Source organism: Balaenoptera physalus, assembly GCF_965194825.1.
Source record: "Balaenoptera physalus genome assembly, chromosome: 4".
NCBI lineage: Eukaryota > Metazoa > Chordata > Mammalia > Artiodactyla > Balaenopteridae > Balaenoptera > Balaenoptera physalus.
This window is the reverse complement of record NC_138891.1, coordinates 111,377,689-111,401,981: the sequence shown is the minus strand read 5'-3', so window position 1 is coordinate 111,401,981 and position 24,293 is coordinate 111,377,689. Positions and strand designations below refer to the sequence as shown.

The 24,293-nt window shown below is 35.2% G+C and overlaps 1 long non-coding RNA gene across 8 annotated transcripts in view; it reads left to right on the top strand.

Annotated features, from left to right (window-relative positions):
- Nucleotides 1–24,293, top strand: part of LOC309660134 — a 242,950-nt gene that overhangs the window by 28,578 nt on the left and 190,079 nt on the right. For 5 of the 8 annotated variants that reach the window (XR_014263177.1, XR_014263181.1, XR_014263182.1 and 2 more), the window contains 4 exons: nucleotides 5,243–5,468; nucleotides 8,560–8,892; nucleotides 10,081–10,143; nucleotides 21,150–21,308. This is a non-coding gene — a long non-coding RNA (uncharacterized lncRNA). The remainder of the gene's footprint in view (nucleotides 1–5,242; nucleotides 5,469–8,559; nucleotides 8,893–10,080; nucleotides 10,144–21,149; nucleotides 21,309–24,293) is intronic. The other 3 variants (XR_014263179.1, XR_014263180.1, XR_014263178.1) reach the window with 3 other exon arrangements.

Genomic DNA, 24,293 nt, shown 5'->3' with positions numbered 1-24,293 from the left:
GATTGACTGATTAAAATACAGTCGATTGGAATAGATAATGAAATACAGTTACAATCGGCCTTCCCTATTCGCTTGCTCCGCATCCACAGACTCAACCAACCTCCCATTGATTTTCGATTTTCGATTTTTGATCTGCAGATGCAGAACCCACAATATAGGGGGCCAACTGTAGTACACCATTTTATTTAAGGGACTTGAGAATCTGTGGACTTTGCTATCAAGCGTGAGGAGGTAGTTGTCCTGGAACCAACCCCCTCGTGGATACGGGAAGGGGAGCACTGTATTTGCTTGTAAATATGTACTGGTAGTATATGTTCATTGCCACATTTTCAATTCATGTCACAATTGACCATTCATTTTTACATTTGGCAGAATTTCTGCATACTTTATAGCCTAAGAAAGAGAATGAGAAATGTAAGTAATAGATATATTTGATGGAGAGATATAATGTGTCAAAACCTCCACAGCTAGCAACAACCCAGAAAAGGCCAATAAACTCTGTAGCAACCATTACCATTGAATGGATCAGTAAAGACCCTGTATTCTCGAGAAAGAAGTCTTTAGAGACATAGATATAGAAAGAAAGAGGGTGGAGGTGGAGAGAGACAGAGAAGCACACAATATGCAGATATGTAAAAGCACCAATATAATTTTCTTCTATTTAAAGATGTCAGGAATATCTCTAAAGTTAGGCAGCAGGACTTCAAGGTTTTTTGTGTTTTTTTCTTACTTAGAACTTTCTTTTTTAATGTGTACATTGAGTGATAACATAATTAGTTGAGTTGGAAAATGCCAAATGAAAATGAAAAATCTAACACATGCTGCATATGAATGTCTTCTCAGGAAATTCTTGTAGATACTTTTTTCTGTCAAGCAGTGTATGTCAGAGAATTGTACCTAAAGAAAGAAGACTATCAAACAGTGGCACCAAAAATAATCAAAATATTCTCAGTGGTACTCAAGAATTGCAGAGGAAGAAAGAAGAGTTTTATGTTAAAAATTTTAAAAAAGAAAAAACTAATCCCTTAGAGCACACACACACACAAACAAGAACTAATCACAAAGACACCTGTATATTGCCTTCCCACAAATATTCCTTACAAGGTAATACATTATTTTACAAGTCACCATCAATCAAAAGTCACTTTCAGTAAGGTATGGCTGTGACTGACAAAGGCTTATTTGTATATTTTTTTCCTGAAAAAATAGCAAGATTTTTAAAATATTTGTTCTTGCATGTTTCAGAAAGCTCCAGAGTAAGTCAGAAGAATTGAGAGAGGTAGAAAACAGCTTGTTCTTCTTCCCAACCACATCAGATTAAGCATTGAGCATAAGCTTTCAAAAGAGACTGTATGTTAGGGCTGCAGGACATCAAGAAGAAAGTGATGGTGTACACTGTCCATTATCTGTAATGTTCCATAATTGGTTCCAAAGCATGATACTCTCAAGGTATTTTCCTCTGCCTCATGGTGGATTTGTCTGGTGATTGATTGCTTTGCTGATCATGATTCTTGGACCTTGGATCTGCTGCTTGCCTGCAGTTTATTTGCCTTTTTCTAACTCTTTTCCAGAAGAGTAGGATCACCCTGCAGGGATACCACTTCATGACTGGGATAGCAGTATTCAATTTTTGTATATAGTTTTAACCCTAACTTTTCTGGTTGGCAGAGTGAGTTGCTCCTCACAGATGCAACTCCCAGAATGTTTTAATGAGAAATGAGAGGAGAGAGAATTTATTCTCATTGACTTCTTTACTCCTAAGTAGCCTTTCCTGAACATGGAGCCTTAAATTTTATTTGTTGCCTCAACTGATGTATTTTAGCCAGTGAAGCAAAGTTTAGCAATTTTCTTTGTAATTAGTACTAGCCAACCCATACAAGGGTGTTAGCTTATCTTTTTGTTTTTTTAAATCAAAGTGCTCTTCATCCATAACAACTTGGTGTACATATATATTCTCTTTTCCTCATCTCCATCAATGAAATAATAATAAAAAAGAAGTTTTTAAATCCCTTGGACAAATGGAAATTTTAAATTTCAAATCTGTTAGCATCAACAAAGATGTTAAATATTGTCATTAGATTTTGTAGCTTGATATTTTTATTCTAGCAAAAACTTAGTAGGAATGTTAAACAAAAAATGATTTAATGTGTGGCTAATTTTTATTAGAAATAAGCAAGGTGATACATACTTTCAGCTTTTTTTAAAAAATAAGTTTTTAAAAAATAAATTTATTTATTTATTTTTGGCTGTGTTGGGTCTTTGTTTCTGCGTGCGGACTTTCTCTAGTTGCAGTGAGCAGGGGCTACTCTTCGTTGCGGTGCGCAGGCTTCTCATTGTGGTGGCTTCTCTTGTTGCAGAGCACGGGCTCTAGGCGTGCGGGCTTCAGTAGTTGCAGCATGCGGGCTCAGTAGTTGTGGCTCACCGGCTCCAGAGCGCAGGCTGAGTAGTTGTGGCACACAGGCTTAGTTGCTCTGCCGCATGTGGGATCTTCCCGGACCAGGGATAGAACCCATGTCCCCTGCATTGGCAGGAGGATTCTTAACCACTGCGCCACCAGTGAAATCCCTGAAAAATTCATTTTAATGGCAATTATTAGTCAAGATTCTTACCTACTTCAGAAAAATTTCTTGTGACATCTCTTTCAATTTGCTAGGCTAACATAATAGGGCTAAGTTTACCTTCAGTCAGCTTTTGGATCTTTTACTTGGCCATCCTGGAACCCAAACTAGTTTTTAAGTATAGCACCACCTCCACATTAGTCTCCTGGATTTGCATGAATTAATGTGTCATTGTACCTATTTCTCAAGCTGTATGTTTTCCATTTTTGAAAAGTAATGTTCTTGGCCAGCACTGTATGATATAGACGAATGATAGGACTCTCCATCCTCTGACTGCTGTATATGTAACATAGCTCTTAATCGGCAAAGTCTGCTTTTGACAATTGAAAACATAAGCATACCAGAGAGGATAATGATACACACAAATCAATTAAACTGATTTGAGCCTGCAATGTTGGTGCATCATTTAGTTTTGCAGATGGGTATCCTTAATCAGACAGTATAGGAGATACCTTCGGTCCCAGAGAACTTTTACTTAAATCACTGAACCTCAAATACACTTTAACTTTACATTCATTTTAATAGTCAGAGGTGATGCATGGATTTAAAGAGTACTAACATTCAGTTGTAATTTTCTCAGTAATTTTAAAGTGCTTTGTGGTTTTTGCTTTTGAGCAGAGGAAAGAAATATATCAGAGCTGTCACAAATCTTTCATACCCTGATATCCTACTCCCCCTTCAATCCACAGATCTTTTATTAAATTCCACCATGCCTCTGCAGGAAATGTGAATAGTCATTGAAACTCGTTCTAAGCCAGGATTTGAAAGCTGATACACTGAAAAATGTACTCAGTGTATGTTAAATGAACACCAAACTCCCTGACAATGAGAGGACTAATATAAGACTACGACACAGTTAAATTTAGAAATAGGATTAAAAATAGTCCCTGGGTTTTCATTTCAAGGTCATTCACAGACACAGTTCTCATAGTCCTGTGGAATTCCATACAGGTTAGATTCCATTTCACATGTGGAGTAGTCTTTTGTCTTTTCAGCCTATTATGACTTTTGAAGAAATACAAGAAAGGTAACTAATATATGTTAAGTATCCACTATATTACTGAGATTATGCACAATGCTTTCCTTTATATCTGATAATAATGATGATGGTGATGATGATGATATTACCTGATGTTTTTTGGACCTAAGTGTGCTAAGTATTGATAATTTCCATTCTTACTCATACTTTTTCCCATCAAAAGATTGTGAATTTTGCAAATGAAGAAATTGGTGTTTACAGAGGTTCCATAATTTGTTGAAAGTGGCTGCCACTTTTACTAAATGTAAAGTAAGATTTGGAACTCAAGTTTCTTTGTCTTCAAAGCCCATATTCTAAAAAAAATGTGAATGCAAAAGTTTGGGATTCAGAATGTCTTAATGTTTTTCATTCATGAATTGCTGATAATAATAATAATACCTACACCAGAGGATTGTTGTGAGAATACAATTAGTGAATACATATAAAGTTTTCATAATAATTGTGCATGGCACATGGTAAATATTTAAGAAACATTAGCTGTTAATACTTCTGTTTAATAATAAAAATAATTATTAGGTTGTTATATTCCAAAAGATAGCAATCTTTTCTTCACATATCTTATTTTATTCTTGCAATACAATACAAAACACTAAAAAAATCTATCTATAAACATTAATTCTATCTTCCCAATACATTAAAATGGCAAAGTTTGAAATATTTATGCAAAGTATTATTTAATTAAATATTTCTGGGATCTATGACCTATTTTGTAAAATCAGCATGTCAAAGATAAGGATATTTCAAAGCCAACATTTACTAAAAGCTTTAATATTTGATCCTCAACCACTGTTTCATTTTCAAAATGTTCATCCTAGAGAAAATGGGAAATTGAATATAAAGCATTGTGTGAAACTAACTTTGTTTTTGGTCGTTCCCACCACACAGATAATGTTCCAAGATTCAGACACTGCTGTATTTTTGAAACAGCCCTAAAATCCTTTTCTTTCTTATCCTTAATGGACTGGGAAAATTTTTCCTGCATTTGAGACTTCAGTTTGTTTCTCAGTTTACTTAGTAATACATTATCTAGTGACAGCCAGTCAATAAGCATTCTGGCAGGACATCTGTCCTTAAAATGGCTAAGTTTTCAGCAGGGCCTTGATGAAACAACTTTTAAGGCTGAGATCATTCTCAGTTTAAGACAGTGATAACAGCATGTACAGTTATTCCCTTCTCCAGAAATTTGTTTCCCAGTGAGACAGATAGCTTGCCAAGAGCTCTCCACTCTTGCTGAAGTGTTTTTTGTAACTGACATCACTCAACAAAATAGCAGTTCTACCCAAGCTTACAATTAGTAGAAGGCTTTTGAAGTACACTGAAACGATAGCAAGGAATCCCAGCAGAAGCTGGCTCTTAAGAAGGCTTCTTTCACTCTTCTAGGCCAACAAAAATGGCCTTTTAATATTACTTTTTAGTCATGGTTGTGTTTCAAATGAGTTATTCAATCAATAATAGTTGCCTTTAAAACAGGTTGGTGCTGTATGTACAGTGTGGAAATCATTAGTGCAGTTCACCAACTGTTTCTGATCTTTGGCTACCTGGTAGGATTTTCTTTTCTGATTTCCTCTTTACTTGGCTTCCTCAGGTGAGCCCATGTGACTAGTTCTGGCCAAAGGAGTCATGAACAGAAGCAACATGGGTCACTTCTGGGCCAAAACGTTTAACTGACAGAGTGAGACCTTCATGAACTGTCTTTCCTGCTGTCACAGTGATTGGAAGCATTCCAGATAGTGGTTGCAACATCCATCAGTCTGGTCTCTGAAAGACAATGAAGAGCGATACCCTCAAATGATCTGCACCAGATGTACAGAGTGAGCAAAACAATAAACATTTGTTGTGTTAGCCACTGAGACATTTAGGGTTGTTTGTTACCACAGCATAACCAAGCCTATCCTGAGGGATTCATGCAATAAGAATTACAAACAAAAATTTGTGGCCATTCAAAGAGCAAACTGGAAGAGGCAAGCTGGCATTTTTAGCAAGTTACTTTTACAGTCTTTAATGACATACTTATACTTGTTGCAACAGGCAGGCAAATTTGTTTCATGGGAAGTTAGATCCTAAAACTGGAGCTGTGATTTCTGAAGTCAATACCGAATACCTAAGTAGTCATCATGAAGCAAATACTCACTATGAATTTTTGCAATATCTTAAATTTTATTTTAAATATACATGTGATTATAACATGTATATGTATATATATATATATATATCTGCTTAGAGTGAACAACTAGAGTAATTGTCTCATAAATCAGTTATTACTTATGTTCATTTAAAATATTATTACTTTAGATCATTTTTCATGATAGGCTACATTGTAAAAATGTATTATATTCTCAAAGTGGAAAAATGAAACATAATAATTAGAGACAAATTTCTCATCTCTGCAGTATTCTATTGCACAGGGGCACCAAACTTTGGTTGCTCTCCTTGCTTTGATCAGAAGTACTTTTCTTAAGCTTCTTTATTTCCTGTAATAAGCCAATTGTATATCATCATTCATCACATATCTAAATCTTGCATGAATTATTTTGTATTTTTACTGTACACTACCTCCTAAGGGTGACAAATTGCCTATGTTTAGAGCTCACTATGAAAATCAGTGCTTAAAAAAGTTTCTTAAATTTCCTTTTCTAAATGTCTTACAACATTAAAGTTAGTGGAAACATCACAGTTCAGCCTATTAAAATTCCCCTGTTTTAATGTGTTTCAATCTTATTTTCTCTTTTTTTCAGTTTTCCCAGGTGTAACCGCACCAGTAATTTTAGTCCATTCTATTATGGTATCACTTTTAATCCCCCATTATTTTCAGTATCCATCTTAGGTACTTCTCCAACATTGTGCTGTCACACATTCAAAACGTAAACAATGACCACGTTCCAGAAACTGCAACTTACAATGATGCATGATTATGTTACACTGAGAATAAAGACCTAGATTGTTAATTCTAAAAGAACTCATATTTGTTAATCTTACAGTTTTATAAGGCCTATTGATTTAAGCAGTATTTTCATAATAACCTAAACTTAACTTTCCCTCAGAAAATATTTTAAAAGTTTTTAATTGTTCTTTTTCATCCATACAATAACATGCTATTTTAGTCTGCAAAATGGTGTAAAATCAAATTTCCTGTATTAATGGATTTCAGAATTTACTAAAGCTCATAGCAAGGTACACACTATGAAACAAACCATCTTTTGTTAAGAAATGAAATCACTCCATCTTGGATGACTCAAAATAAGACGTGTGAAATTAATTTATTGAACAAGTAAAATTTGAAGTAAGGCACTGAAATTTAGTTCTTTCATGGAAGGGTAGACAGTGATTTCTTTCAGAATATGTGTCTGACTTTGATTAAAATTCTTCTGTTATGCTGCACAGATGAAAGAACAAACTATATTTGTTTTAAATGATAGCACTGGATTCTGAAACTGAGCCCAGAAGATTAGATGCAGATTTTAAAGGATAGTACACATCTGTGCACTATTGCAGGTTCTTAAAACTCCACACCAGAAGGTCAGATGAAAATACCAATGACCATTTGCTGTTCATTCTTGTGTGACAAAACAGATTGACAATAGCTAATATTTCTACAGTTTGTCCCTAGGCAAATTTAAAAGCATATGTTAACTTCAATACAAAAGCTATGTTGAAACATTGACTCATTTCTACTTTTGCCTGTTCATTAAAACACACACACACACACACACACACACACACACACATCTACCCACCTTTATTATTTTTGAGTATACTTAAATAATCGGTGTGTATAAGAAATGGTACCTAATGTATACTCAGTTAGGATTTTGGAAAGTTGAAGCAACATAGTCCTAAATTACATACAACAAAAACTTTGTCATATGTTTTGAGTGGGATAAATTATCTTTTGTTTATATAGTATATGCCAAAAATAACAAAAAGAAGCAACTCAGGAAAGTCCAAGGTAATCAGCCATATATGACAACATTATCATGGATAATCTACAAATTAGAAAATTTATGTACAAGTAGTCGTAAGTATAATTTTAATCCACCTATTTTGAAATAATTTGGAGGCATCTTATAATAAAAGCACAGGTACATGAAGTATAAAACCATTAGTCCAAAATTAAAATATAAAATTCAAATTATAAAGATGAGGATGGGGTAATTAAACAGAAGAAAACCTCTGTTAACTAACCTCCATTTAATTCCTTACCCAAATAAAAAGCCTTGGATATCAATGAAAAGATTAACAAACAAATTAATATTTATGTGTTTTTGGTTTAAAGAATATGTTTATGTGTATGTAATTTTTAATAATTTCCATATTTTTCAGAAATTTTAGATAAACAACCAATTAGATCCCAACTGTGTAAGGATAACAAGGTAGCTAGTGCATTAAGAAACAATGATAGAGGAAAATAGTAGCAGCTGGGCATAAATCTTAGTTCCAAGCAGAAGTGGATTTGCCATGTAGCTAAAAAAGGTTAAGCTTCAAGTCTCTGAACTTACATGAGCCCCTTCCATAGCCCTGCACTTAATTTTGTGTTCATGATTTTGAATTCTCTTTTCTTAGGGCTACCAAAATTATATAGACCTGTGGTCCCATAAAGCTTGGTTCCTGGCTCCAAGTTTCTTGTCAGTTAAGGAAAAATGTAGTTGATCATACAATGCTCAGTGTTTAATAATAGGAAATTTGCCAGTTCATCAGGAATAATAGACATTTTTTTCCAGTTGATATGCTCATAGAGAAATTTACTGTTAAATGTATTGACAAAATAAGTCCCTTGGCAATGATGTTACAATATGGCAATATATCACAGAAAAATGAAGTGTTATTCTACCTACAGTGTTCCTTTATATAAGCAGCAAAGACATGCTATTAAAGCATATTTCACACACTGTTTTCTTTTTCCAGGATGGCACAAAGGGGCCCTGGAGTCAAGTTTGCTGGGAAAGTTTGTTATGGGATGGAGGGTGGAGAAGAATAATAGCAGCCTCAAGGGGAGGAGAGAGAGAATAGAATAGAAAGAAGATGAACTAAAAGAACAAGCACAAGTAATACAGAAAGGATATTATCCAGCTACAGTAGAGTAGAACGATGAACCGTCTTGTGGAACCGCAAAATTCAGCGACTTGTGTAGAACTTTCCATTGCCACCATGCATAAAATGAAAGCAATAAAATCAAAGCATTATTAGTAATGAAGAAACTGGATTTTCAATGCCACTTACTGACAAGATGATATAAAGGTAATTGGTCATGAGAATGTTTAGCATTAGTAATGGATTATCTATTTTAAAAATTGCTTTGCCATAATTAAATTACAAAAGTCACTGTTTCATTGCAGTGCATTCCAATATACCATATTAAAGAAAACAATAACTATTTCAAACACAGTATGTATATTATTTCCCAACAATAAGCATTCAAATTAGGGCTTGTTCATTGCTATATTACTGGCATATTGAGGGTGCCTGACATATACCAGATTCTCAGTAAATATTTTTTACTAAGTTAAAAATTCACACGAAACACTTATGAAACTCTAGAATTTTAAAGTATTATTTTAAGAAAGATATAATATAGGTATTAATATACTTACTGTACACAGTAATTATGAAAAAGGACTCATTGTACAATAAACTATATACACATTCTAAAATTCACAACTTTACATCATGAACTTAATATATTGCAAACTATTAGCTAATCATTGTAAACATAAATTACACTCTGCAACCAATAACTTGCTTAGGGAATGCTGGGAGTGAAAGGTGATTTCGATTATTTATATCACTTTAAAAAACTATCTAGGGAAATTTATCATCTGCCTTCATTTTCTCATGTAGCAAATAGAAATACTTAGAATTATTCACTAGACTCTAGAAAAGCATTAAAATTTTGGATAATTTTTATAGAATTAACAATTGAGCAATCTATTGATAATATTTAAGAGCTTCATCAAAGGCTTTAGTTGGGAGACTCTGAAGAAATCTTTCTTAATGATTTTAACTTTATTTTTCTTTGTACCTTTGTACTCCCAAAGAATAGCCTTGAAGGCCAAAAGGAACTCAAAATAAGAACTAAAAGTACTTCCTCAGAAGGGTGTTTAGGAAGAAGAAATATAATGGCACAGTCATACTCTTCAGTCCTAGCAATAATTAGTGTTTATATGTGTATTATATGGTATTGTTTATTTAACTACTCCCCGACAGAGTCAGTTTCTTATCATCTATTCTCTACTTGAGTCTTTGTCTAGAGCCAGCAGCTTGGGACTCTGCCATACACATTATGAAATAAATTAAAGATAGGGTTATTTAGATTGTTTTGAATGAAAAATGCAGAAACCCAGAGACTTTTAGTTAAGAAAATTATTTCCTATTTAAGTTTTTATACAATAAAAATATACTTTTCCATCTACCCTTTCTTCCCTTCAGGTTGGAGATAATCTCTCAATGATACACCAAGAAAGAGAAAAAGAAAAGGCGTATTTCTCACTGGTATGTCCCTTTTACTGATTAAAACAATTAATATATCAATATGTGTGTCTGAGTGGTAAAAACACATTAATAAATTACTACCTGAGCCAGCCATTTGAACCTTTGGATTTAGTTACGTCATTACTGAATTTACAGTTTGCTAAAATGACTCCTACGTGTACATCAGTTAATTTACTATAATTTTATAGTTTTGAGTTATGGAGTGTGATATGATCTTTAAGTTATGTAAGTAGAAGGTACCTATTCTTGCCTAACTAATAATTAAAACTTTGGAACATATTTTAAGATGAAAGTTCTAATCCCCTTTATTTTAAGAAATATTACAGATGTTTAGATACAAGAATATTGCAATAACAAGAGGATTTGTGATATTTGATATAAAATATTTCTGGTTTAAAACAGAGACAGAAGTAGAAGTGTATCATCCTGTCCATTATTTGGGACAGAATTGTTAAAAATCTTACAGGGCAGGATTGGGCTCTTAAAGAGAATTATCAGCTAAAGTAAAGTGCTACTTAGGTACAAGGAAAAGGGCACAAAAACACAAGAGCAAGTATACATAGGGCAGGTAGCACACACATTAGAAATAATCTAGGGGCTAAAAGTAGGCACTTTCCTGAAGCAAATACAGAATTAATCAAAAGATTGACATCTAATTACAGGAAAGTCCTGGGCTAACAAATATAGAGGGCTAAGAAAAATAAGAAAATCAACATTTAATCTGAAAGGGTTAAACCTGGCTATGATTATCTTAGAAATTGAAATGGAAATATTCCTTCCTGGCTGTAATGAATCAGCTTAAAATTCTGAAGTTGTTCAGGACCAAGGACAAATGCAATTCAATACAGCCTCATAGATTTTCTCATCCCGCTTGTCTGAGAATCATATATAATCATATAGCTGGAAATGACTTTAGAAATTATCAATCCCAACTCCTTTACTTTACAGATAAGAAAACTGAGGCACAGAGTTATTACTAACTTATCCAGTCACCCTGTTAGAAAGGGGTAAAGTTCAGCTTAGAATCTAAGTTTGTTTATACCTGGTACAGTATTCTCTAAGACATACAAATATATAAAATTACATGCACAGAAGATTTTGGCTGTCTTTATATTAAAAAGGTAATTTATATTTGACTTTTGTGTATGTATTTCTAAGAGTGTGTGTGTAGAGGTTAATAGTCTAAATGAACAGAAAGACCTTTTTCTAAATAGCCCAGATTGTCTCAGACTAAAATGTACCCTTCCTAGTTTTGGTATGTTTATTTGGAAATGGCCAGAAGGAAGCTGACCAAATTTAAAATATCTCATCAGATCTTTTTTTCTTTTGTTTAACAATGTTTAAAAAATTTTTTAAAAATATGTTTTAAACAGTCACTTGCTATTTTAATCTCTTTATTCTTCAATTTTCCAGTCTAGTATCTGTGAACTCTTCTATATTTGTCATTTTTTTACGTTGGTCTGTGTTTTTGTATTGTCGTTAATTTAAAAATGTAAATAGTTTTGCTAAATTGGTTTGTTTTTTCTTTTTATTTGAAGGTTTGGTCAAGAAAAATTAGAATTTATAAAAAGTATACTATTGTTGAGATTTTATGAGAAAGCATCAATTAAGGGAAAAGTTGTATTATTCTTAGAGAATATTTTGTCTACTTTAGGCAGAGAGACTAAGAGGAACTAAAGCAAAGGCTAAGTTCAAGTGATAGTATAAGATCCAGAGGCTTATTTTATGACCTATATAGTCACTGAAATAATAAGCTAAATTAGAAAATGGAAAGATGAATCCTAATTTGGGAACAATATGTTTTTTTAAAAAAACAAAACCTTGTGGATAGGGAATATTACAACCTCTTGATATAGTGGAAAGATAATGAATTTTGGAGTCTGAATGCAAATGTTAGCTTGACTCTCTCTACATAATGTTGGGAAATTTTCTTAGCCTCCTATCAGTCCCAGTTTCTCTCTTTGAAAAATAAGAATATGCTTTTGGATAGTATTAAATCACACAAGTAGACATATTCATCCTCCCTGATGAGGATTCTAAATAGCTGAAATGTAAATATCTGTCCTTGTCTCCATTCCTCCTCCTAGAGCCAGCTATCAACACTCAGGCCAATCCTTTAAGGTCTTTGGCTTTGATCCAATTTGCCATGAACTCTGGTGCAAGGTTCCAGAGATTTTATAAAGATATGGTATCCAGAGTTCCCTTTCACCAATCTGTCTAGCTTGAGTTGTGATAAACTCCAAGAGCCAGGTTACTAACTCTTATTTTAGACATAGTGTTCTCCAGAAAGGAATCTGGGAGAATCTTAGGGATTTTAGATCTAATCTTGGACTAAATGTTGTCCAAAAACTTCTGCCTATTTCTCTGTGGATCTCTAGGTTATTTTATCCTTCAGCACCTGCTACCTCATCCTACTTTGCTGTGGGGTTTTTGGAAGGGAGTTAGCTGTTGAAATTCAACTGGCTATTGAAAAAGAAGTTTTCCTTCATTTTGCACTGGGTATACCATTTCTAATTTGGACTAAGCTGTTTCTTCATGTCAAACTACCACACTGCAACCTAATCTAAAGTAAAGGGACCCCACGTGGAGATCACAGACATATTTTTCCGTAGATTATAATAAAGTTAAACATAAAAAATTGTAAAATAAACATAAAAATTTTAAAACAACACCCTCCCTTTTCTTAATGTATATGGTCTGGGAAAAATCAAGCAAACAACTTTAATAAGAAGGAGATAGGAGAATTTGGTTTTGGATTTTGCTGTGTTTCTTTTAAAACTTTATTCAGATTTTAGCAGGAGCAGTTGACCATTTGTACTCAGGTAGGTTTGTCTGTTTGTGAGAGGGTATTCTTCACAAGTGGGTGTGGTTGCATAAAAAGATGAGACTTGAATTTACACTTCGACTTCAAAGTCTAAATATTAGTTTACATTATATTTTCTAACCTGCTCTGGGCGAATTTATGTGTGCAAGTGCAATGGAGCTTGGCTCCCTAACGTCAAAAAACGTTCAGTTTTACTTTCTTGTGAAATGTACACATGGAACATATTTCCATTTATTCATTCCACTAGTAGTCTGTGATGTAAAGTTACATACTTTAGCAAAGAAATAAATTACTTTCTGAAATCTTAATTAGAAGCTAATACTTGAATTTGATCACTGTCTTTACATCTATACAGTCCTACCACAACACTCAAACACGTATACATTAAATCCAAGGAAAATTGTGAAAATATCTACCATTTGAGTTAAAAAAAAAAACAAAAGGAAACTATTTTAAAAATCTGTACTTTAGGACTTCCCTGGTGGTGCAGTTGTTAAGAATCCGCCTGCCAATGCAGGGGACATGGGTTTGAGCCCTGGTTTGGGAGGATCCCACATGCTGTGGAGGAACTAAGCCCATGTACCACAACTACTGAGCCTGCGCCCTAGAGCCTGCAAGCCACAACTACTGAGCCCGCATGCCACATTGCTGAAGCCCACGTGCCTAGAGCCCGTGCTCCGCAACAAGAGAAGCCACCACAATGAGAAGCCCGTGCACCGCAACAAGGAGTAGCCCCCGCTCGCCGCAACTAGAGAAAGTCCGCACGCAGCAATGAAGACCCAGCGCAGCCAAAAGTAAATAAATTAAAAAATTAAATTAATTTTAAAAAAGTGTGTACTTTAGCACAAAGAAGAGGAAAAGCTATAATATTTAATTTTTGCTTCCGTGTACCTTGCTGTCATATCAGTTATTATCTTGAGACAATTTGGGACAAAAATCTGTGTGATTTCCTTTGCTTGCAGATTGCATACCTACATAATCTCATTAACATTTCCCTGTAGGTCTCAGTTTGCTTCTTGAACTTCAGAGCTGTAATTAATTGTTGAAAAGGGTTTTTTATTTTTTCTTATATTCAGCCAAAATCTGCTTCCTGAATCTCTACCGATTAGTACTCCTGAAAGTCCCTGGGTTCTGGGAGTCAGTAAGACTGGGGTCACATTACGTCATCTCTGGCAATATATGAGACCAACTGATAGTTTTGAACCTTAGTTTCCTTATCTGTAAAATGGGAGTAGCAGCATACATGTAGTGCCTGAGTGTGGAATATAATAAGAGCTTTCTACTTATCAATTTATCCTGCCTACTCCTTTCTCCCCCTTCCTCAAGAAGGATCTGGTATCACTGAAGAGACAAGATGGAAATGGTTGAAACAATTAATGAACAGTATGTCAGTATGTAATTAAGCATTAAATCACTACTGTGTCTAAATATACATGTGATTTGTGGTACACATTATAATATGCATAATGTGAATTTAAATTAGAACTCAATATTTTTCAAACCGATTATAATAATTTTCCCCTGCAATACTTTCATGTCCTTCTGTTTTCTCTTTCTCTGTTTATGGCCATCTCTGTTAACTGCTTCTCCCACTTTCTCGTGCCCATATCCAATCAGTTACCAAATCCTATTGATTCTATCTTTGTGTTGTTGCACATTTGACCCCATATATTTTTTTCCCACTTCCTGCTCTAGTCCTGGCCCTCCTTAACTCTTGCCTGTACTATCATATTTCATTCCCAACTGGTCTATTTGGTCCAGTTATTTCCTTCTTCAATTCATTCAATAGATTCCAGCTGGTTTAATCTTCCCGAGCAGAGCTCTGATCAAGAAATTTCCTTGTTCAAATATTCTCATTTTCATACTTCTTGGAAAATGAAGTTCAAGCACCTTTTTCTGGAAATTAAGACTGTATGTGACCAAGCTTCACCTTGACTACTCCTGTCTTACTCCTCACTACCTTGCTTAACAAACCCTAAAGCCTTGCCAAATTTGATACTTGCTGTTTTCCTTTTGCACTTTCCAACTCTTGTCTTTGAATAGTGCTTAACTTTAGTCTCAAATTGTCCTTCCCTCTTTCTAGAATGTTTACCATCTTTAGTTGCTTACACCAGATACTACCTATATCTCTCTCTTATTCGTGTTCCAACAGTTCATTGTGGCCATTTTAAAACACTCGTAATATTTTGCCCTGTTAACATGAACTTGTTTAATCTTCTCATCTGTATTATAAACTGCCTGAAAGCTGTCTTTACATCCAGCTCCTTAGCTAGCAAAGTTTTTAACTTGTAGATACAGAATATTTCTTTTGAAGACTCAATAGTTCACTGTGAGTTGGAACAGCAGAGTTTGTTTCATAAAGGAGGACAATCTTTGAATTTGGGCAGAAGAGAATTTACGAAAAGACTTTTCATGACAGAAGTTTGTATAATAGAAGACAATCACCAAGTAAAGATTTGTGTTGAGGGTAGAGTTGGAAGTACTTCCAAGTAATTATAAAGATGTCTCATTGTAGAGATCTCAAAACAAGACAGAAGAGTTTTAAAAGGTATAGGATGGGAAAGTAGAAAGAACATTACATCAGGAGGCAGGAGACGAGCCACAGTTTTACTTCTGATAGTTATGAGAATTTTATAGACCTCGGGTACCATTGTGTGAAATTAACAGATAAGATTCAATGGTTTCTAGTCTCTTCTAGCTTTAAAATTCTATGCCTATAAAGAAATAATGGCTACTCTATGTTTTTGAGCAATTAGTGGCATATAAAAGCTGTACCTGACGATAGGAAAAAGATCAAAGAGGATTAAAAAACTTTATAAATACAAAATTTTACCCACTTTATTATTTTATATAAGTAAAAATAGTTAATAATTTTTGTAGAAATCTGTAGTTATATAAAGAGTTACAGGTTAGTGTATGTATATCCTCATATTGTCAGTTTATCATTTACTATTTGAATGTTGAAAATCCATAGGATAGAACCACAGTAGTCTGGAGGGGTTACAACTGTCATGCAGGCCCACACTCAAACCATCCCAGACAAATGAGGTTCTATCTTTGATTTTAAATACCTCAAGGCAAATGGCACAGTCTTTTCCTAGCTCAAATAGATCCAATTACCTCTAATGAGCCTGTTACAGTTTATTGAGTGTCTGTGATCCAGGTGCTTTTGCTGAAGCCTAAAGTAAAATTTTACAACCTTTTGTGAAATCTCCTGGACAAAATGAATAAAAATTACTGAGTCTTTTTTTCTACAAAAAGTATTTTTTCATCTGAATATTTATTGAGCACCTACCGTGTGAAAGAGGATGTGGTAGGCCCAACACAGAAGATAAAGATGAGTAAGACAGCCTTTGATCTCAGGGAGATTATACTTTGCTAAGATACAACAAACATGTGAAATAGATTGAATTTCTGAAGGGCTGACACATGGCAGGTATTCAGTAAATGACTGTTGACAAACCAAATAAGGTAGAGGTTAAAATATGTTATGTACTACCAGAGAGATACAAAAAGCAATGGGAACTCAATATCTTAGGGTTACCAGAAAAAGTTTCTCAGGACAGTTGTATTTGGGCCTTGGAATTAAGTTCTTAATACGAGTAAATGTTGGAAGGTCAGCAGGGTTTTGAATAATAGGAGAGAAAAATCCCAGAAAAAATTTAAAAGTCAGGTTAACCTAGAGTAAAATTCGAAAACAAGGAATGGCCTAATTTGGCTGTATTTTAAGGGAATAGTGGAGAATAAAGTTAGAATGGTAAATGGCTAAAAAGATCTTCATTCTGTGGGCAACCTGGGAGTTATCAAGTATTTGTAAGTAAGGAAGTACTACATAAGATCTTTGCTTTCTCTTTTAGCCACTATACTTTAATATGACTATAGTGATTTTTAAATAGCACCTTCAATGCTTAGAAATGAATGTACTGAAAATACAAAAAAACCACAAAAAATCACACATCAGCCTTTTTATTTCTCACCACTCTGGGCAGCAGTGTCAAGAATCAAACGGATTGTTGGTTGAAGTTCTCATTCAGCCCTTGAAGGGGGTGTCAGGGAAGTAGCCGTATGTGGTGACGATTATGGACTTCACATTCCAGTGCATATGAGCTTTTATTAACATTAGATTTACTATCATTATAAAATAAAGCAGGCCTATATAACATAATTTTATAATAGAACATCATAAAATCATATTTTAAAAGTATATTTCCCTAACATAACAAAAATGCTAGATTTCTATTATTGGGTGCTTCTTGCCCTAAAATTATGCCAGAAAAAAATTATTTTGTTATATCCAATCATCAGAGGGAAAGGTATGTTTTTCAGACAACGTCATCATTAAATAACTTAATTTTTCAAGTGGTGCTGGATGTTATATTCATTTGGTTCTGGGAGGTATAATCTAAATGCATCCCTATGTTAACAATCCAATTACATGTTAAATGTGTGTTTAACCTCAACGCTTACTATAAACTGACAAATTCTGGATAAATTTTCAACTTTAAATTCTTATTATAAGTGGATCATTTCACCTTACTGATCAAGAGTTGTTTCCTCAAGATGTGCACATATATTTTCCAAATTTAAAGTAATGAACATCTATTGTAAAATATTATGGAAATATTATGGAATATCTTCATTCTCCCTGTCATTGAATTATACACTCAAACCCTTTGCCAGGTAACATTTTCTTATCTTCTACTAGGGTAGGTGGAGTATATTTTCCCACCATGTTGATGTTGGGCTTGGTCATGTGAGCTGCTTTAGCCAATGGAATATGAGCAACCATATTACAGGAAGAGTGGTTTTGAATGTAGCAGTGTGGGTAAGCATGAGCTCTTGAGCTTCTGCTGTCCACCATGAGAGGAATATGCCCTGAGTAGTCTCTGGTTCTAGAGGGATGAAGACAGGTGGAACAGAGTTGAACCTGATCTTCTGGAGTCCAATCCAGACTAACTGAGTCCTGGTAAGCCCAGCTGAGATATACAGATCTGCAGCCAACCCATAGTTTGATGAGTGAGAAAAAAATTGTTTGTTTTTATAAGCCACTGAGACTTTGGGGTTGTTTATTATTCTTATTCAGCATAATTGTAGCTATCATTGACTAGTACATGTATTCCTTATAATATTTTGATAGTTATGTTTCCCAAATAATGGTAAGAAATAAATGGAGTGTTAAGACCATGAGATTTATTGTAATAAATTAAATGTTAAATAAATGTCTCAATATAAATAGGTCTCAGTGATGGTAATAAAATTTTGGTAACTAAAAATATCGTCTTCTCTGGAAACCACTTTTAGTCTCATGAGGCCCACAAGAAAGTTCAAACTGAAAAGGGGATCAGGCTACACAGTGTTCATATAGGAGAGCTGAAAATCATTTGAAAGTACTACTTCTCAAACTACATTTTATAAAGTTTCCCTTTTTATCTTAAAGCACAGCATTAAAAAATTGCTTATCTCTTTAGATCATCTGTCAGCTGCACATTGTCTTCTCTTTATAATTTAGTTATTAGGGACTGTGATGCAGGGCATGAATTACCTTTGTTCTAATGGAGACTTGCTTAGAATCAGTGGCCAAAAGATGTAAATTATGCACAAAAGTTTTGTAACCTTAAAACTATGTACAAATGTTTGACAGGAAAAAGTTCCAATGTCATATGAGGATATGCTTATGAATCATAGATCCAGTTGAATAAATTCCTCAATTTTAATGGATGGCCTACACCATTCAAATAAGCTCATCTAAAAATTTTTACCATGAATACATATATATGAAAAAATATGTATATATAAAGTTGTGTAATTATTGAGTGAATATTTCCATTTCAGAGACATCTTGTCAAAGCCAAGAACTATGAGTAAGTGGATGAAAATACTTTGCTTCATAAACAAGTTGGCCTATTTTATTTGGCCTACTTTTTTAGGAAGGCAATTTCCTTTTACAGCAATTGTTGAACAATTAAAATATTATTTCACAATAAGATGGGAAAAAATAAGGATATTAAGACCATTTCCTTTCAATGAGACTAAAACCATTTTTTTACATATTTGTCTATCAATGCATAATAGACCTATCAAGTAGATGTTTTGTTATGCGTCTCTAATTCACATTTCTCAGTTTTAGGAAGAAAATATTTTTGAAAATGATACATAGGAATGAAAGATTTTTGTTTGATAAGATTTCCACATTAAAGTTTGGTATAATGTAGAACTGATTTAATAAAAGCTATATTTAGTTAGTTGGTTAATCCTTGGATGGAAAAAGAAATAATTATAGCTAGACATTTCACTTTTTAAAGCATATAGAGTTTTTTTTATTTTGAATATCATAGTTACTTTGTTGGGGTTTTTTTTCAGGATCATAATAAGTTACCTCTATCCATCCTCCAATTAAGCACAGATATTTACTTAATTTCGGGATTGGTTACACATATTTTTTAAAAGTAAAGCTCTCAGCATCTAAAACAACATAATTAGGGACAAGAAAGATAAACTCAACTAATGAACATAGTGTTGAGAATAGAATTTTGAAAAATTAAATGATCTCTTGCTTTGCATGTCAGTGAAAACCTTTTGTTATTTTCTGGCAGGTATCTGGATAGACAGACGCTTTCCCATGTATTGACAGAACTGCGCAAAGCCCAATTAGTTCTTCAGCTTTACCAACATCTGTTCTTTCCTGAGAAGTAATTCCAAACAATTCCTAAGCAAGCAGAAAGTTATTCATGTTATAAAAAGTTTAGGACTACTTTAGCTTAGTTTTATTTTTTATTTATTTTTAATTAATTAATTAAATTTTTTTGTCTGTGTTGGGTCTTCATTGCTGCGCGCGGGCTTTCTCTAGTTGCAGTGAGCGGGGGCTACTCTTCGTTGCGGTGCACGGGCTTCTCATTGCGGTGGCTTCTCTTGTTGCAGAGCATGGGCTCTAGGCATGTGGGCTTCAGTAGTTGTGGCAAATGGGCTCAGTAGTTGTGGCTCGCAGGCTCTAGAGCGCAGGGTCAGTAGTTGTGGTGCATGGGCTTAGTTGCTCCGTGGCATGTGGTATGTTCCCGGACCAGGGCTCGAACCCTTGTCCCCTGCACTGGCAGGTGGATTCTTAACCACTGTGCCACCAGGGAAGTCCCTAGCTTAGTTTTATTTTTAAAGACAGACAGAGAATGTCACAAACACCAGCTTTAGATAAAATCTATGGTACATTAGGCCTAGTGCTTCACCCACATTAAAAAGATCAATAACCAAGGTAATGGAGAGGAAGTGTATGTACAAAAGAGGAAAGCAGAAGGGAAATAAAATATTAGAAATGTATGAACATGTGTACATTTTAGATTGCAAGTAAAGTTAGCATTTAATTTATATAGTACCTGTGTTGTGCTCTATTATTTCAAGTCTAATAGTCATCTCCTCAACTATGGTGTAAACTCCTTGAAACAGGCTTTGTGTTTTATAGTCCCTCTGTATTTCTTAACACAGGGCCAAGCCTAGTTTAGCCTAGTGCTAAAGACCCAATAAATAATTGTTGATAAATTGATTAAGCTTATAATTCAAATTTGACAGGACACTGCAATGTTAGAATGTTCATTGCAAACAACACAGCCATTAGGGATTCAAACTGAGGTTATGTACAGCTTTTGGTTACCTCACCCTTTTTTTTTTTTTTTAATTAATTAATTAATTAATTAATTTATTTATTTATAGCTGTGTTGGGTCTTCGTTTCTGTGCGAGGGCTTTCTCTAGTTGCGGCAAGTGGGGGCCACTCTTCATTGCGGTGCGCGGGCCTCTCACTATCGTGGCCTCTCTTGTTGTGGAGCACAGGCTCCAGATGGGCAGGCTCAGTAGTTGTGGCTCACGGGCCTAGTTGCTCCGTGGCATGTGGGAGCTTCTCAGACCAGGGCTTGAACCCGTGTCCCCTGCATTAGCAGGCAGATTCTCAACCACTGCGCCACCAGGGAAGCCCTACCTCACCCTTTTTTATTTCTAATTTTAAGATTGCAATAACTGCTACTGACTGAAATTTCTAAGACAATTTTCACTGCAGTTTAAAAAATATTTCTTGCCCATTTAAGTGTGTACTTAAGTGTGTATTTAAGTGTGTACTTTGTCTTCTCCTCTTCCTTTGGTTTTGTGCAAAAAGGAAAGGTACATTATATGCTCTTTAAGAATTGCTTTCTTCACTTTCAGGCACACACTAAAATCCGATGATGTGAGAAGACTACCTTTTCTGACAGTCCTTTTATCTTCACTCTCCGACTAAAGTTTGAGAGAAGGAATTATTGAAATTCAATAAAGAATTATGGCAATCCCAGCCTTCACTCCCCTTGATGCCCCACAGGAAGAGTGGTAAGTCAAAGATAGTCATAATGGCACACAGTTTTCATTATTACATGTTTCAAAGTTAGGGGAGAGAAGAGGATATATCCTCTCTCAGACCCAGATCGGGTCACAAAGTTCCAAACAGTGATATGGTTATGGAAGGACTATCCTGTCTTCTATGGACCACGTAGTATTCTTAGGAAAATTCCTAGAAGACCACTGACTTTTAGTTCTGTGTATTTAAGTGTCATACCTTTGTTTTAGACATAGGTAATTGAATCTGTCTGTAACTCAGTTGATGTCAGATTACTTTTCTGGAGTTGAGTGGGTATTGGAACCCAGCTCTTCTCTCATTGGGCCCTGTGGTGGGAGCTGTAATGCCCTTTTGAGACAAAGAGGGTGGCTTAAGCTATGCTTTCTAAGTTGGGAATTTTTTCTTTTAATTTTTTAAACAAATTATTTATTTTATTTATTTATTTTTGGCTGCGCTGGGTCTTTGTTGCTGCGCACGGGCTTTCTCTAGGTGCAGCGAGTGGGGGCTACTCTTCATTGCGGTGTGTGGGCTTCTCATTGTGGTGTCTTTTTGCAGTTGCAGAGCACGGGCTATAGGTGCACGGGCTTCAGTAGTTTTGGCACATGGGCTCAGTAGTTGTGGCCCATGGGCTCTAGAGTGCAGGGTCAGTAGTTGTAGCACATGTGCTTAGTTGCTCCATGGCATGTGGGATCTTCCTGGATCAGGGCTCGAACACGTGTCCCCTGCATTGGCAGGCAGATTCTTAACCACTGCACCACTAGGGAAGTCCAAAGCTGTGAATTATTTTTACACAGTCTTGTGATGAGGAGTATGATCTTTACAAAAAGAGTAATAATTTTTACTAAACAAAATATCTGGGAGTATTACTGGAGAAGGGTATCTGGTGATTGTGTTGCTGGTTATGTACGATTCTAACTGAGGGGTATTGTTTTGAGAAAACTACTGCTAATAGACCCTGGACAAAGATTTTCAGTGCCACTAATCATTGAAAAGCTGCTGAGATTTCAATGTGTAGTAAGTGCCATATTAACTAATATTCTTGTTTACATGTGAATTTCACATAGCTTATCTTTTGGCTCATTGGACATAGGTCAGTGAAAAGTGTGCATAGTTAGCACTAGGGAGCTTTCCACCCTTTATGTCTTTAAGCTCAGGGAATCACTCTAACATCCAAACTGGCAAAGTACTATTTATACTGTTTAATCAGGAATATAATTTCAAAACATCGAGTTTGCAGCAGAACCATAACATTGCAATTTAGCACTCATTTTGTTAATGTGCTTTGTATCCCATTGAAGTCTCATCTTTGTAGCCCAGTGCCATATGTTACCGGTCTAGAGTAAAACTCTTAAGCAAGACAACATAAAAAAGAGTTAAATTACAGTGTGACATGTGCTATTGGTTACCTACAAACAACCAGTCCCCTCTTCTTCTTCCTAATCAATCCCTAATTTTGTTCAAGTTTGGGAAAAATGTGCTCAGGGAAGATGAGCCCCAGTCCCAGCCGAGGGTAGAAAAGATGAAGGATATCGGTCATAATCTCATTACCCTTTCACCAGGGATTCATTTGGAGTTTGTATGTAACTCAGTTCTTGCCAATAGGACCTGAAAGAAAATCTATTGTAAGGCTTCTGGGAAAGGTTTCTTCCTGATAAAAGAAATATACATGAGGAGAAAAACACCTCAATCCCCTTTCCTTTCCAGCCTTTGGATGTCGTTTTGAGGATTTAATGCATAGAGTTGCTGCTGCCTAGGGGCTAGGGATGAGGGAGATTGATGACATGCAGAGCATAGCAAAGCCGGAGGTTAAAAAGAGCTTAGGTACTTTAAGGCATTGTTAGGCTGCTGAGCCAATTCTTAGATCTGCTTCTCTCTGGACTTCTTGCTGAATGTCATAATAAGTGTCCTTATTGTTTAAGCTGCATTTAGCAGGGTCTTCTGTTACTTACAGACAAAAGCATTCCAACTGATAAAAGAAGTTAGTTAAAAGAATGCAGTTCATACCAGTGTGGTTGTTTCTCTAACAGGCAAAGACAAGGCAAAGAAAAGAAAGGGCATTACTGGTTTACTAATGAGCTTTTTGTAGATCTGGTAGTTTAGAGCTTGAAATGCATTTCCCCCATAGAAATGTTATAAATGGTGTCTGGGTTCCCAAGGTAAGCCCATAAGGCCTATTTAATCCAATAATGCCACAAAATCTGTACAGTCGAGTAGAATTGAATCACCTTGGAAAACAATGTTTCCTTTGGGACAAAAATGAATTCAGGAAAAAAAAAAATGAAATTCAGAGATTCAGCTTGGCAAAACAGAAAATCATCACCCCAACAGCAATAAAACTGAGGACTCTCCTCCTCTTAAGGACTGGGCAGTGAAAATAATTATTAACCCATATCCCAAAAGGCAATGGTAATACTTGTTGCCTGGGAGTCAGCCTGAGAGAGGTCAAAGGCTACACAGTGATACAGGAGCAGGATAGAAGCTTGGAAGGCATAGGGTTACATATGTTCTTTCCCCTTTACCCCCTAGTTTCAGGAGTTTACCTGCCTGTCTCTATTTCTATACCACTATACCTACTGTTTCTAATAAGACAGTTCTCTCCCTCTCTTTTCCCTGAAACATTCATAACTTGTGCCACATTGAGGCAGAACAAATAGTATTATGTAAATATCGCTGCTTACCTGGTTTGGTTTATTCTGAACACCAGTGAGAGATATTGGCCGCTACTTAAAATATCTAGATATAAAAATAGCTGTTGGGGGGTGGTATTTAACTTGGGATGAAGTGGCAAGACACTCTGTTGATTTTAAATTAATCTGTGCTTTGTTCTCACCAGTAAAGCTGGAAGACGTGAGAAGTCTTATAGCCCACTTCTACCTAAAACTCGAGAATGTTGCCAGATTTTGTGTTCCAAGTCCTGAACTTCTTGCCTTGTGGATTTCTTGACCACCATATGGGCAGGGCCAAGTGCTGAAGTGCTT